General features: G+C 50.9%; 1 protein-coding gene across 2 annotated transcripts in view; it reads left to right on the top strand.

Annotated features, from left to right (window-relative positions):
- The first annotated feature begins 9,730 nt into the window (after positions 1 to 9,730).
- Obscn (obscurin, cytoskeletal calmodulin and titin-interacting RhoGEF) overlaps positions 9,731 to 14,398 on the top strand; it is a 137,280-nt gene continuing 132,612 nt past the window's right edge. The window contains exon 1 of one of the 2 annotated variants that reach the window (XM_078014707.1): positions 9,731 to 9,842. The gene's annotated coding sequence lies outside the window, so the exon portion shown is untranslated. The remainder of the gene's footprint in view (positions 9,843 to 14,398) is intronic. The other variant, XM_078014714.1, reaches the window with a different exon arrangement.

A 14,398-nucleotide genomic window follows, 5' to 3' on the forward strand; every position in this document is an offset into this window, starting at 1 on the left:
CAAATGGAGACACCCTTGAGCATTTGGGTTGTCTGCAGGTTGGGGCTATTCCACAGAAAACTGCTAGATATCCACGTGCAGATTTGGGTGTGAATATACATTTCCAACTCTGGGATAAATGCTGGGAGTGCAATTGCTGGTGGTCTGACCCTCACTTGTTTTATTTTATAAAACATGGTCAGGTTGCTGTCTAGGGTGGCTATCCCCTTTCACACTCAGAGATTTGCTTCTGCGCATGGATGCTGAGACCAGAGATGCACTTTAGCTTTGGGCAAATTAAAGGAGGTTGAGGCAGAAAGAGGAGGAGTATACACATTAGGGATCGAACCTGGCAGCTCCACCACTGAGTTACACCTCCAGCCCTTTTTATTTTGAGACAGGGTCTTGCTAAGTTTCTCAGGCTGGCCTCTAACTTGTGATCCTCTTCCCTCGCTCTCCCAGAGGCTGGGTTACAGATGTGACCAGGGTGCCTGGCTACACATAGATTCTTGAAACGTAACAGGGTGGTCAGGCCACGCCCTATGGAAGGAGGTTGAGAAGGCTGGGCCTCTGTCAAGTTGGTCCAGACACTGCCCGGCAGCAGAGCAAGGGCCCTTCCTTCCTTCACAGCCTCCAGCGTGAGTACCTTTCCTTTGTTTCCCAGGTCTTGACACACAGGGGTCTGGCCCCACGCTGACACCTCTGACCCTCTGTGTGAGTGTGTGGCAGCTATGGCTTCAGGCAAGGCTCTCTTTTCCCACGTGGGTGTCCAGCTGCTCATCCCTGTTTGGTGGAGGCAAATGTCTTCCACTGAGTGCTTGGAGCTGTGCCACAGATCAGTCCTGCGCGAGGAGGGGGCGTTCTCCAGTTCTCCATGCTGTCCTCTGGATGTGTTTGTGTGTCCTTTCTGGTACCATGCTGGCTTGTAAAACTGGGAGGAAGTATACATAAAACTCATGGCCGTGACCATCTTCAAGTGCACAGCTCGTTGTCCCTTCAGGGTCACTACCCCCATCTCTGGCACGGCTCACCTTCAGATGGAGGCTCTGTCCCTGCCCCGAAGCGCAGACCTGGGCCCCAACCCCCTGCATTCCACTCCGACCTGGGGGAGTGGCTAGGCTCCCAGGGCTTCCTGTGAGTGCAGCCATGTGGCTGGCATGTTCAGCATGATGCCATCAGTGTAGGAGCATGTGCCACTGTGCGTCTGTGAGCACTGCTGCTGTGAGCTGGTGCAGACCATACAGACCACCTTCTCTGTACCGTCCTGTGGCAACTCAGCGTGAGTGTGGAGAACCATCCTCCTGTCTCCGTGGTGGGCACCTGCTTCTCTCTCCCTGCCTGTGCACAAGGTCCACACCTGTCCTCGCCAGCACTGGGCATCCTCTGCCTTGTGATGGTGGCTGTGCAGATGGGCAAGAGGAGCTGTCTCACTGGTCAGGTCTGCACTACCAGTGGTCACTTGCCTGTGGGCTGTTTGAGCCTCATATTTGAGAAAGTTCTGCTCAAATCCTTTGCCCACTTTAGTCAGGTGATGGGTGTCCAGGTTGGTTCCACCTCTTGGCCACTGTGAACAGTGCTGCTATAGCCATGACTGGAAATCATGATGATTGGGGCTTCTGACACAGTGATAGAGTATTTGAAAAGACCCTCCACACAGTGCTATGTTATGCTGGCAGTAGAGATGGTGCACCCAGCAGTCTTCCTGGTGGGGGGATTCAGTGTAGACGATGTGCAAACTTTCTAGTGTGGTGGGAGGTGGTGTTGAGACACTGGTATAGTGAGGTAACTTGTGCAGGTTTTGCTCCTGCAGTCCCAGGAATAATCTAGAAGTGGTGGGAGGAGAGGAGGGCTGGTGCCCAGGTGGGCTCCCCCCAGCAGGCAGCTCCAGGTGTGGAGCTCCTGCAGCCCACACAGATGGGGCTTGCTCCTGCAGGCTCTTGGGTGGGTGAGAGGGGATAGGAGAGAGAGGGAGGGAGGGGAGAGGGAGGGAGGCAGAGGGAGGGAGAGGCAGAGGGAGGGAACATGGTGGGAGGGAGGAAGCTTCTTCAAAGAGCAGCATTCATGGGTGGTCAGTGGGAATTCAGGAACATGAGAAGCCATGGATGCACTCAATGAGAGTGAGACAAGGGCAGTTTTCTTTTTTCAGTGTAAGATCATTTTTTATTGTTTTGGATAGTCTCTATGGAGGAAGTGAGATTCTACTTGATCATGTGATGTCAAGCCATGGGATGACATTGAGCCACTCAGGAGCAGGTTCTGGGCTCTGATGCTGTCCCACAGGGTTGTTGGTCCCTGAGGGTGATTCTCAGTAAAGGTGCGGTGCTGTCAGACAGTATCTTGGTATCTTGGCCCTTGCTTCTCAGTGTGCCTTTTAGAGCCAGACTTTCCAAACCTGCCCCCAAGTTCATGCTCACGTGCAGTCACGTTCCCACCAGCAGTCACGTTCCCACCAGCGTTGCCTCAAATGGTGGATCACACCAGGGAAAGCTGATGTGTTTGTGTTACTGACTCTTGAAATTCATGAACATTGCCTGTCTCTCCATTTATTTAGGCCTACTTTAATTTTAAAATATCCATATTGTTCTTCTACAGTTCTTGCTACATATTAAATTTATTCATTTAAAATAATTTTGGGTTGGATGCAATGTTGCAAGCCTGTAATCACAGCAACCAGGTAGCTGAGGTAGGAGGATAGCAAGTTGAAGGCCCATCTCAGCAAGTTAGAGAGGCCCTGAGCAACTTAGTGAGAGCCTGTCTTAAAATAAAAAATAAAGCACTGGGGATGTGGCTCAGTGGTTAAGTGCCCCTGGGTTCAATCCCTGGTATCTAAATAATGATAATAATAACAACAAAATAATAATTATAATAATTTTGGGTGCTTACTTCTATAGCACAGATACTAAAATTGGAATGATACTGAGAAGATGAGACTAGCTTTTGATTTTAATATGCACAGTTTGTTAGATTAGAAACAGTTGTCTTTGTATGAATATAGAACATGATCTACACAAGGAAAGAATAATTTTGGTCCTGTGGCAAATGGCATACTTGTGAAATGGTTCTTATCTATTTTTTTTCTTACTTGATTTTTTTTGATACCAATGCTTATAAATAAGTTTGGCGAATTTCCAGGGACTCCTATTAACTCTCTTGTAGCTGGTGTGGGGCTCTGCAGTGCGGGCTATGTGCCCGAGGCTCACACAGGTGAGTCCTGGCACCCACTCCTCCGTCCCGCCTCTGATTGGTCCTGTCAGGGAGCCGCGTATAGACTTATGCCTGTGAACCCTGGAGAGAGCAAGAGCAGGTTTCACCACACTCAGACTAGGAATTATTACAACCCTTAAACAGTTGTGCACCCCATAGTTGTGGTTTCTGTGGGATAAAGTGTCAGTGTCAAAACTGAAGAAATCTGTCATCGTTTACTAATGCATTCAACTTAAATTAGTACATTTTAGGTTGATGAAAGCATACTTCTATAGAAAAATCAATATTCTCTGAAAAAATGTAGGGGGAAAACGTGGCAATGGTTCTCATGAGCAGATCTCCAACACCTGCTTCATGAAAATACTGGACCCTCTGCCCTGGAGTCCTGTGGCCTCAGGAGGACTCCACACTCATGGAGGGGATGTGGAGGACTCTAGAATCATCAGAGGAGATAGATAGGTACATAGAGCTCTGGTGCCTCTTAACACGTCCCCAGGTTCTCCTGCTATGCTGTTATGGTGCTGTGAGAGTCAAAGTTCCAGGCACTGCTGTTCCTGTCTGCCTTGTGGATTTGGGCTCTGTTCAAGATTTCATTTCAGGAAATGTTTAGACTGGCACCCATTGTGTGTTTTTGGCCACTCCTGCTCTTAGTGTAGCTGGAACCTATTATTATTTTTTTAACTGAATAGAATTTAACTATATAGTTGAACATGAAGGAAAAACTTTGTTCCCATTTCCATCCTCAAAAATGTCACCACAGTCAATGTCTGCTCATTTTGGGACATGTCTCTGCATTCAGACATACATCTATACAACTCTGTGACTATATCACCTGCCTATGACTCAGGGTGCCATCTGCCGAGGCTAGGTACCTGTCATCATGTGCCATCTGCCCGTGCACCTTAGGGATGGATGGTGTTGTATCTCTCTATGTGTCTTCACATCACCCGTCCCTCAGCGTATCTGCCATCTGCCCTGCAGTGGTTCCTTACCTGTGGTATTCTTCTTTCACTTATCTACCCACCTTCCCCTCTGAGCCTCTGTGCTTGCTGACCCACCTTGTCTCCTCTACATGTGTCCATCACCTTGTCTCAATTCCAGCCGATCTCCACCTTTCATGGCCCATTCGCCAACCCCGAGGCACCAGCTTCAGCACACAGACTCCCGAGCTTTTGGCAGGTTCAGGTGCCCCGTGTGAGCTGCCAGCGTTGGAACAGTGGCCTGTGTGTTCCCTGGCAGAAGAAAAAGGCCGAGAGCCTAGGTGATGGAGGGATCTCACGCACAGTGCCTGAGAATATGGCCCACACCTCACGCAGCAGCCGCACCAGCCGTGCACACACACAGCCTCCTGGAAGACAGGCGCCCAGCCACTGTGCTCCTGCTCAGGTGGACGCCACCCTTATGATGAGCCTGTGGCCAAGGTTTATGGGATCAGAGTGTCAGTACCCAATGGCCTCATATCACCCCCAGGCACTCTCTTCTCGGGAGGACTCCACACTCACAGGGTTTGCCTTGTGCAGTCCCCTGTGGTGCCCTGCTAGTCCCACCATTGACTCCTCTCTGACCGTTATGCCAGCTATGGGTGGCCGGCAGCAGCAGCTGTTGCTTGTGTGGACAGCTTTCTCTGCACACTGATCTTGCTTGGACCTGTCCTCTCAGTTCCCCAGGGAGCGGTCCTGGTCCTGGTCCCTGGAGAGCCAGCAGTGGCCACCTGGAGGTCCTGGGAGTATGTCTTAGCACAGCCGTGACACGACACAGGGGCAGGAGGATGGCAGAGCTGATGTCCAGAATGTGACAGCCGAAAGCACGAGTCGGTTCCTAGGGAGACCTGGGATGTGGGTTGCTCTGAGCCACTCTGGCAGAGCTGTGGAAGGGGACATGGGCCCCTTTCCAGCCATGGTGGGATTGCGTTTGCCAGTTAAGTCACCCTGTTAATTGTGGCCCTTACTTCTACTCTGAGAATCTATGCAGTCCTAATCTTAGCATTTCAAGGAGAGATGGCAGCTGTTGGGTGGAGATGTCACTCCATTCCATGGTGGCCGTGGCCCCATCATGTCTAATTTTAAATCATGACAGGCAGAGGAAGGCTCACAGCCATGCTGCTGACATCCACCCTGGGACATGTCGGGAGGGTTTCCACCAAGAACACCAGAACCCCACAGCAGGCTGTTTGAAGCATCCCTCAGGATTTTAAATGAGGCTTAGTGATGGTTATGGATCTGGATGACATTGACAATTTTAAGTGTGTTGCCTTTGTTTCAATGTTCTGAGCATTTTAAAGGATTCTGTTCTGGTGAGAGAGAGGGTGACTTCCCCAGGGAATGGGTTCCTTGCTACCTGTGCGGGAGGACTGTGGTTTTCAGAAGACTCTCTTTGACTCTCCTTGATCCCTGGTGCTCTAGGGCATGAGTTGCTCTGGCATCTTTTAGCCGTATGTTTTGACCCAGTCCTGAGGTTGGTTCTGACCCAGAGGCTTTTCTCACCATCTTTCTATGGTCTCTGGTGACTCAGCTGCCTATGGTTGAGCTTGTTGATCTGGACAAAAGGAGCTTGTATTTGTTTATTACTATAATAAAATAGCGGAGGCTATGAAACTTGAAAAGGAAAGATGTTTATTTTGACTTGTGGCTCAAGGTTGAGGGGCTGCGTCTGCTGAGGACCTTCTTGCTGGTGAGTCTTGAGGTTGTGCCTCGAATGCCAGGAGACAGGGAGCATGCGTGTGGCTCCCAGTCCTCTTTGCTCTCTCTCCCATCTCTCAAGGCCACCGGGACTCTTCCTGGAGTACCACCTTGATGACTTTACCTAAACCTGTGGCCTCCTAAAGGCTCCTTCTCTGAATACCCTTGTCATCCAGTTTCCATCTTCTGAACACCTAAGGGCGGGGCTTGAACATTGCATTTGTTGCAACATGCCCACGATCCTTGGGGGACACGCGGGCCATGTCCCAGCCACTACTGTTCTCAAGAACAATAATGGGTGTGCACCTTGCCACATGGCTTCAGAAGGGACTGCTTCCTCCGGGAGAGCTTTGGCGATCTCCTTGGTCAGATGGATATTGAGTAGAGTTGGGTAGGCCACAGCGCCTTGCTCTCACAGCCGACAGGGTGGCAGCGTGGAGGCAGGGCGGCTTGACCTCTCAGCACTGGCCAGGAATTCAGCCTCCTCCACCTGCTGGAGGGCAAGGAATGTGTGCCCTCCTGGTGAGACACCTGGGCTCTTGGTAGGGGTGTGGGAGTGGCCCACCCTCTTGGCCAGACCCACCCTAGCCAGGAGCAGAGGAGCAGAGGAGCTGACCACGGGCTGACTACAGATGTGGGGTGGGCTAGGGAGCCTCAGGGTGAGTCGGCTTTCTTGAGTGAGTGTTCCTTCCTCCTTTGCAGATGGGTAGTAACCCCATAGTGGTGTGGGTGTGCCCCAAGATCCCCAGAGGAGGCCTGGAGTAGCAGACCGTACCAAACCCTTCTTCCCACAGCTCTTAGGGATGGTGCACCTCTGGAAGTGGGAGCTCAACAGCCTCTTGTTCCTTGTAAGGTCGGCCTGCGTCGGGTGCTTTGTGCCATGGTGGAGGGCTGACTGGCACGGCAGTGGAGCAGGGAGCACGGTGCCCATGCACACACCTGTACTCTACAGACAGCAGCCCTTCGAGTCTCTTTACGCCAGCATCAGGGGTGTGGCACTGTGCTGTGCTGTCATGGGGACCTCCTGCCACCAGCTGATTCCCGGAACATCTGGGACAGCCATTGTTTCTGCTCTTCCACTAACGGAGGTGCCCTGGCTGGTGGCTGTGTTTGCAGTAGAGCTGACGGTGGCTCTAAGGAGTGCCTCTTCAGAATCTGCCCTCCCCCTTTCCCTGGTGGCCTTCCTCTTTGTGTGGTACACCCCTGTGCCCTCTACCTCTGGGGCGCCTGTGGGTCACATGCACAGAGGGCAGGGAGGACCTCTATCTACAGCACCTCCTGTTTTGCTGGAACTCATTTTTGTCCTTCTTTTTTTATTTTTTGTGCTCAGTTGGGATCAGTGGTGCACATCTGTGGTCCCAGCAACTTGGAAGGCTGAGGCTAGAGGGTCACAAGTGTTTTTTTTTTTTTTTTTTTTTTTCTGTATGAAGTTTTGAACCCAGGGGTGATCAACCACTGAGCCACATCCTCGACCCTTCTTAAACTATTTTATTTAGAGACAGGGCCTCAGTAAGTTGCTGAGGCTGGCTTTGAACTTGCAGTCCTCCTGCCTCAGCCTCCCGAACCTCTGGGATTACAGGTGTGTGCCACTGTGCCTGGCTGAGGGTTGCAAGGTTAAGGCTAGTCTAGCAACCTAGTGAGAACCTAGGTTCTCAAAATAAAAAATAAAATTAAAAAAGGGTTGGGGAGGGCTGGGGATGTGGCTCAAGCGGTAGCGCTCTTGTCTGGCGTGCGTGCGGCCCGGGTTCCATCCTCAGCACCACATACAAACAAAGATGTTGTGTCCGCCAATAACTAAAAAATAAATATTAAAAAAAAATTTAAAAAAAGGTTGGGGATGCAGCTCATTGATAAAGTGCCCCTGGGTTCAACCTCTGGTACTCTCCTCCACACACACACACAAAAAAAAAAAAAAAAAAAAAGAGAGATATGTGCTCACCATTCAAAATTCCAATACAGACCAAGCATCCCTAATATAAAAAGTCAAAATTCCAAACTTTTTGTTTGCGGTGCTGGGAATGGAACTGGGCTGCGTGCAGCCCAGGCAGGCTCTTCATCCCTGAGCCAACCCAGCTCCAGGCCGAACCTCTCTGTGGCCAGCTTCATGCCAAAGTAGACCACGCCTCGCTGGCCCATGAGATGGACTGCAGCCAACACTGCACTCAGAACTGTCCAAGCCCCCTTCAGACATGTGTGTAAGGTGTGTGTGAAGCAGAAGTGGGCTTGTGTCCAGACTCCATTCGTCTCCAGGACAGCTCACCATGGCTATGCAAAGATTCTACAATATGAGGAAAACTCTGGAATACTTCTGGTCCCCAGTATTTCCAACATTACCCAACTTGTAATATACAGATCTGTCAAATCAACCCCCCACCCCACTTCTAATGATGACCCTGCTCAGGAGTCTAGTGGGTGTGTTCTGGAATGATGCAGCCAAGTGTCTCCACAAAACCGTCAGTTCCCATACTCCTCGTCACTGTGGACACACACTAGTCCACTCTCTAGCAAGGGTGTGGACAATGTTGACCTCAGTCACTGCACATCAGGCTGGGGAAGAGAAAGAGACGCTAACCAGAGCTTCCTGTGTGCCTTTCCACCGGTCTGGGCTGGAGGGCAACATGGCCAAAGTGACAGCTACTGCCCTCCTGCCCGCTCATCTCCTTGGACGTGCCCACCATGCTCTGGCTGTATCAGGCTCCACATTCCCCTGACACTTAGTGCAGGGCTGTGGTGCTGTCCTTCTAGGCCACTGTGAACAGGTGGCAGTCGCCGTGAGCGTTGGGGGGTCTCTTCTACACTCAACTCCCCTCCTTTAGAGGTAGGTCTGCACGTGGTGGCAGACGTGCACAGAGCCCATAGCACTGGCTCTGGCTGTCTTCCTGAGCAGTGCGGTGGCAGCTGCTCACATTGCATCAAGCCTCAGGAGTCACCTAGGTGAGAGTCTAGGCATGTCCAGGGAGTGTGGGTGCAGAAGCACAGCACCCTCCTTCCCACATGGGCCCGGAACATGTCCAGGGAGTGTGGGGGTGCGGGAGCACAGCACCCTGCTTTTCACGTGGGCCCGGAGTGTGTCCAGGGAGTATGGAGTGCAGGAGCACAGCGCCCTGTTTCCCATGTGGGCCTGGAGTATTGGTAGATCCTGGTATCTTAGGGTCCTGGAATGAGTCCCTGCAGGCAGAAGGGTGTGGAGGAGGCCTCACTTTCCATAGTCTGGCCACATTTCCTGGGTCCTGCTGCTGGCCTGCCATGTTGTCAGGGATTATTGCTTTCTGCCTTTTAGATGAGGGTCCCTGTGGGGACAGATTGTGGTGATAGAAGTCTGAGGACTGGCAGCACCAGCTGGTCCTGAGCAGAGGCTGGAGCAGCTGCAAGTGCCCAGCTCCCCTCGTGGAGCTCAGTCCTGGCTCATGTCCTGCCCTTGCGTGAACCATGGGCTCACCTGGCGGTGCCCTGGCTCCCTGCTGTTTGGCCCAGGCTGCCCCTGCTGCACCCAGACCTCCTGTCCTTCCATAGCAGTGGGCTCTGGCCCAATGCCCCCACACTGTACCTGGGCCCTGGTGGCACCTGAACACCCTCTGGCTACTGCCCCTGAACCTGAGATACTTTTTGCACATATTCTCTGGCTCCCTTTCCTCAGCTTGGTCTGTCTCTCCCCGGGACATCTGTGCCCTGGGCTCCCTCCTCATCCCTGTGAAAGGCCATGATCCAGGAGGAATGCTCTTTAACACCCTGGCAAAACCAGAGGCGGAAGTTTCCCCAGGGAAGGCTCCGCATGCCCATCTCAGATGAGCACATTCTCAACACCTCCCAGCTCCTGTACCTCACATCCAGCAGCTCACGAGCAGAAGTTGCTCCATTCTTTCAGACCACAGCACTGCAGACCAGACCTCTGACAGAACACCTGCGCAGCAGTGGCTTCCACCTACGCAGACGCTCCGCTCTTCTGAGTGACATCGTTATTCTTTGGAGAATCACACTCTGGTTGGTATCTATGCTGACATCTCTCCCTGAACCCATGGGGCCCAGTTTCCACCTGCAAAGGGCTGGGGGCTCAGGGATGTGTTCTCTGCAGGGCTAGCAACCCAGAGATTTTGTCCTTTCTTCATGATCTTTCAGCCTGGCCAGTGTGGCTGTCCCCTGGTGGCCAGGGTGTTTTTGGGGCCCTGCTTTCCTCCTGTTGCTGGCCATAGTTGCCTTCTGTCCAATGACGACGTGGAACTATGGGGACTGTGAGTAGGAGGACCCATACACAGCACAGAGGAGGAGGGGGATGTAGAGCAGGAGGTCTCATAAATGGAGGAGCACAAAGGAGGTCTCACACATGGAGGAGCACAGAGGAGCAGGTGAGTTATGGAGCAGGAGTACTCACACACTGAGGAGCACAGAGGAGGAGGTGGGTCATGGAGCAGGAGGACTCACACATGGAGGAGCACAGAGGAGGAGGTGGACTGTGGAGCAGGAGGACTAAACATAGAGGAGCAGGTGGGTTGTGGAGCAGGAGGACTCAGCACAGAGGAGGAGGTGGGCTGTGGAGCAGGAGGGCTCACACATGGAGGAGCACAGAGAGGAGGTGGGCGGTGGAACAAGAGGGCTCACACTTGGAGGAGCATAGAGGAGCAGGTGAGTTGTGGAGCAGGAGGACTTACACATGGAGAAGCACAGAGGAGGAGGTGGGTCATGGAGCAGGAGGACTCATATATGGAGGAGCATAGAGGAGCAGGTGAGTTGTGGAGCAGGAGGACTCACACATGGAGAAGCACAGAGGAGGAGGTGGGTCATGGAGGAAGACTGACACATAGAGGAGCACAGAGGAGCAGGTGGGCTGTGGAGCAGGAGGGCTCACACATGGAGGAGCATAGAGGAGAAGGTGGGTCATGGAGCAGGAAGACTCAGCCCAGAGGAGGAGGTGGGCTGTGGAGCAGGAGGACTTACACATGGAGGAACACAGAGGAGCAGGTGGGCTGTGGAAGAGTTGGACAGGTACCCACATTCATCCTGCACCCTCATGGTCTAGATGAGCTCTCAGCACAGCCCAGGCTGGCCTGCCCCTTCTCTCCTGCCTTCTGCCTTCTCTCTCATGGGTCAGGTGTTCATGTCACTCTCTGTGGCCCCTGCAGCTCTGTGGAGCCAGGTCTGCCTCCTGGGCGTTAGGAGCAAGTGCTAAGCCCTGGTCCCAGACTCCTCTGTCCGGTGTAGCGCCTTGTGGAGCACCATCTGCACTGAAGTACACCCGGTGTGTCTAGCATGCCATGCTCAAAAGCCCTTCCTGGTGCATGTTGGTGAGAAGTGGCATGTAAAGGGACAGACCCACCTGTCCCTGCTTACCAGATGCGGCTGTTGTCTGGTGAAGGGGTTCCCACAAGTGTGTGGCAGGACCCTGGGTCCAGCACTGAGTGTGAGCTGAACCACATACCAGGTGGCATGGCAAGTCACAGCTCCAGAGCTTGGGGAACAGATATCTTTCCTCCAAGAAGTATGGGGCAGACATCCTTCAATATCTTCAGTTACAATAACTTTTTTTCTAAAATTCTTCACATTTTCTGTTGACTTTAAAAACGTTTTTATTAGAGCATTATGATCTATATAGTAGCTGGGTTCATTTTGACAGGATTATACATGCAAGGAATTTCATTTCAATTCCCATTCCTCCCCGCTTTCCTTCCTTCCTCCCTGACCCTAGACTCTCTCCTCTACTGATCTTCCTTTTGCTCCTTTATTTATTTTCATTGGTACTTTTTGTATATACATAAAGGTGAGGTTCCCTTTTATACATTTACATTTGCATATGGCAGGATTTTGTTAAACTCATTCCACATTTCCTCCCCTTTCCGTCCTTCCTCCCTCTTGTCTCCTACTCCACTGATCTTCCTGCATCTTCATGATATCTAATCCCCTCCCCAACCACCCTTCCTTTATTTTGCTCCAGTTGTCACACTTGAAAGAAAAGAGTTGACCCTTGATTTTTCTGATTCTGGCTTATTTCACTTGGCATGATTTTCTCCATTTCCCCTTTTACAGGTAAATGCCATTATTTCATTCTTCTTTATGGCTGAGTTCAACTCTGTTGTCTATATATCTTGATCATCTTCACCTATTGACAGACATCTGGGTTGCTTCCATAACTTGGATATTGTGAACTGTTCTGCTGTAAACATTAAAGTGCCTATGTCACTATAGTAAGCTGATTTTGGTTTTTTGAGATAAATACCAAGGAGTGGATAGCTGGGTCATATGGTGGTTCCATTCCTAGCTTTTTGAGCAATCTCCATACTGCTTTCCAGACTGGTTGCACTAATTTGCAGTTCCACCAACAATGTTATCAGTGCACCCTTTCCCCAATATCCTGAACAGCATTTAATATTTTTCATATTCTTGATAATTGCCATTCTGACTGGAATGGAGATGAAATCTTAGTGTAGTCTTTTTGTTGTTGCTGTTTTGTGGTACCAGGGATTGAACCCAGGGGCACTTAACCACTGAGCCACATCCCCAGCCCTTTCTATATTTTATTTAGAGACAGGGTCTCTCTAAGTTGCTTAGAGCCTCGCTAAGTTGCTGAGGCTGCTTTGAACTCGTGATCTTCCTGCCTCAGCCTCCCCAGCCACTGGGGTTATAGGTGTATAACCTATAACAGTGTATACCCCAGCTCAGTGTAGTTTTTTGATTTGCATTTCCCCAGTTGCTAGAGATATTGAACATTTTTCATGTATTTGTTGCCCATTTATGTTTCTTCTTTTTAAAAATTTCTGTTTAGTTCCTTTGCCCATTAATTTATTGTATGATTTTTTTTTAGCATTCAGTTTTTGAGTTCTTCATATATTCTGGATGTTAATTGCCTATTTGAGGAGCAGGTGGCAAAGGTCTCATATTCTGTAGGCTCTCTCTTCATTGCTCTTAAACATATCCTTGGCCCTACAGAGTCTTTTTAATTTGCTGGCAAACCACTTACTGATTCTTGGTTTTATTTCTTGAGCTGTAGGGTCTTGTGAAAGAAGTGGTGCCTGCACCTGTATGATGGAATGTCAGCTGTTTTCTTCTAGCAGGTGTAGTTTCTGGTCTAACTCCTAAGTCTTTGATCCATTTTGATTTAACTTTTGTGCCAGGTGAAAAATGGGAATCTAAATTTCATGATAGAGTTCCAGTTTTCCCAGCATCATTTGTTAAAAAGACTATCTTTTTTTCAACATATTTTTTGGACCCCTTTGTCAAGTATTGGATGGCTGTATGTTGATTTGTCTCTTGTCTTCTATTCTATTGGTCTTTTTGTCTGTTTTGATGCCAATATAATAACAGTTTTTATGTATCAGTTAAAATAATAGTTTAAGCAAAAATAATAGGAAATTCAGGGCAGGAAATATAAAACAAAAGGAGGGGGCCTCTACATTGGAAGGGTGGTGGGGGGCAGGGCAAAAAGCCACAGGGCTGGCGATGCTCCAGTGAGACAGCTGGGAAGATGGTCAGGAGCTGAGGGCAGTTTCTGGTACTGAGACAGTTCTTTTCCTTCAGCATGGACTTCCTCTCTGGCCTCCTGTGACCCTGTACTAGGAAGGGTGGAGCATGCTTACATGCTTGCCTCCACACACAGGTATGCCCACACACATACCCACAGGCAGCTACTCATGTATGCATTAACACACACATTCACAAAGCTATCTCTAATGCATGCATGTGCACACATACGGATACACAGGCATGTGCACAGCACAGTGTACACAGACAGTAAAGCAAGCATGTGCATGCTCGTCAGAATATGCATGCATGCCTGCAGCTATGTGCAGGCACTCACACTTAGGCACCAGCTGTACTTCAAGTTCTTTCCTCCCTCATTGTGCTGTGCCCTGAAAGTCGGTACACCCTCAGATCCCTGTGCTGAGTGCCTCCCTGCCAGAGGATGGTGCTAGGAGCTGGCTTTGGATGGTGCTTGAATCAAGAGCCTCTTCAGTGGGACTAACAGGACCCTAGGGAGCTCTTTCTTTCCTTTTTCCCTGTGAGGACATAAGAGGCTCCTCACCAGAAGCTTGAGGGCAAGGACATGGGACCTTGGCACCAGCTGGGGGTGGAGGATGAAGCCTGGAGGTGCGGAGCAGCCGCAGCCTGGCTCTTGGTGGCCATCTTCTTCCCTACCCCCACTCCTGCTTTGCAGGCTTTGCTCAGGAGTTTTCCTCTAGCAGCCTGAGCAGCCCCCCATGCCCAGTTCTAGACCCCTGCCCACCCACCCTTCTCTGGCTCCAGCAGCTCAGCAAAGGTGTAGTATGGACCACATGGGACCTGCCTTGGCATCTGCCCTAGGTCCCCATGTCTTCAGGTGCAGCCTGCAGGAAGAGCCCAGTCACCTTCTTCAGAACCAGGTTGAGGGGGTTCTGCTCCTTGGGGAAGGGCCAGGACTCCCACCAGGTGACCTTTCTGGCTCCTGTTGGGTACCTTGCTGCCAGGTAAAATTCATCCTTTCCCTGTGGAGTGGGGGTGGGGGCTGCACAGTGTCCATTATACCTTTGTCCCTGAGTTTGGGGGAGGGTGGTGGGCAGGGTTCTCCTGGG

The sequence above is a fragment of the Ictidomys tridecemlineatus genome, chromosome 1, assembly GCF_052094955.1.
Source record: "Ictidomys tridecemlineatus isolate mIctTri1 chromosome 1, mIctTri1.hap1, whole genome shotgun sequence".
Classification (NCBI taxonomy): Eukaryota; Metazoa; Chordata; class Mammalia; order Rodentia; family Sciuridae; genus Ictidomys; species Ictidomys tridecemlineatus.